The sequence below is a fragment of the Bactrocera latifrons genome, unplaced genomic scaffold, assembly GCF_001853355.1.
Source record: "Bactrocera latifrons isolate USDA-ARS-PBARC rearing strain unplaced genomic scaffold, ASM185335v1 scaffold_216, whole genome shotgun sequence".
In the NCBI taxonomy this organism is placed as follows: Eukaryota; Metazoa; Arthropoda; class Insecta; order Diptera; family Tephritidae; genus Bactrocera; species Bactrocera latifrons.
In genome coordinates, this window is record NW_017535697.1 from 327,558 (window position 1) to 328,974 (window position 1,417).

The 1,417-nt window shown below is 37.1% G+C and overlaps 1 protein-coding gene across 1 annotated transcript in view; it reads left to right on the forward strand.

The window, feature by feature from the left end:
* LOC108968445 (beta-glucuronidase) overlaps positions 1-1,417 on the forward strand; it is a 93,441-nt gene that overhangs the window by 34,745 nt on the left and 57,279 nt on the right. The window lies entirely within an intron of this gene.

Consider the following 1,417-nt stretch of genomic DNA (forward strand, 5'->3'; position numbering starts at 1 on the left):
CTGGCTTTGTGATGATCTTAAATGTGCTGGACTGAAAAGTAGGATCTTGGATTCTATTCTTGACAGTATGGGATTGCGCTGGTCTTGCTTAAAATGCAGGCCAACTGAAATTGAATTGTTTAAAGTTTTTAAGCAGGCGCGCAATGGTTTCAAGGAAATTGGTCGTGATCTTGAAACCTTTACTGAAAAATTTAGGCGTTATGAAACGTTGTTTCAATCGTTTCAATGCCTAAATGCTCAAGAAGAGAATCCAAAAACTTCATCTAAACATAAACATCCGTCTGATGAAGATACCCATGTATCTTCCTTAAAAAGAATGCCTCCACCCACTATTGACCTATTAATCTCTCATCCCCTCGTCCTCAAGGAGAGAAGGTTCCGTCTGCTTAGGACACTGAGAAAACTGCTACTGAACACGGTACGCGGAATACATCTCAAGATCCGCCTCCAAATACCTACAAGTCAGATAATAAGAATTTAGTTGTTATACCGCGGAAAAAGGCTATTTTTATCTCGAGATTTGCTGCGGATACCTTAGTCGATGATATTAAAAGTTACATCTCGTCGAAATTAAAAATGGCATATACAGACGTCCGTAAATTTAATTTCAAGTATAACTGGGATATTTCGTCGTTTAAGATCGACTTACCCGCTGACAGTTTTCAATTAATACTTGACAACTCATTCTGGCCATCTGAGGTATTTGTGCGCGAATTCGAGCACAAACGTGATAAGCCCCCTGTAGTTATCACTAAAATCCCAAGGAATTCCGTGAATACAAAAAACTAACTAAGAATAATTCGCTGACTATTTATTATCAAAATGTTAGAGGTCTTAATACGAAACTTACTGATTCGTATTTAAACAGCATTCATTGTTTTAAAATCGTTGCTTTCACAGAGACTTGGCTAAAGCCTCACATTTTTGATAATGAAATATTCAACAGCGAATTCGAAATCTATAGATATGACCGGCTAAACAGTAAACAGGTGGTGTCTTGTTTGCTGTTCATTCTTTAATTCCATCTGGAGAAGTCGATGTTCCGCATGACTTCATAGAATTTAAGTGCATTCGTAGTTGCGCTAATAGTGACCATATCTACTTAACTTTATCTTATATACCGCCTCACTCGGACATATCTGTATATATGCAGCATGCTTCATTACTAAATAATGTTCCTCAATGGCCAATAATACTGATTCCATGATTGTTTGGGGGATTTCAATTTACCGTCCGTATCATGGAAATATATTGATGACTACACCATTCCTATTAGTACTCGCTTATGTTTTAACGAGTTCTTAGATAAAATGYCGGAGTTTGGTCTTAACCAAATTAATTTAATCTCGAACGAGTTTGGTAAGTTCTTAGATCTAGTCTATGTTGATAACGCTTCAATGTTCTCTGTTGTCCGATG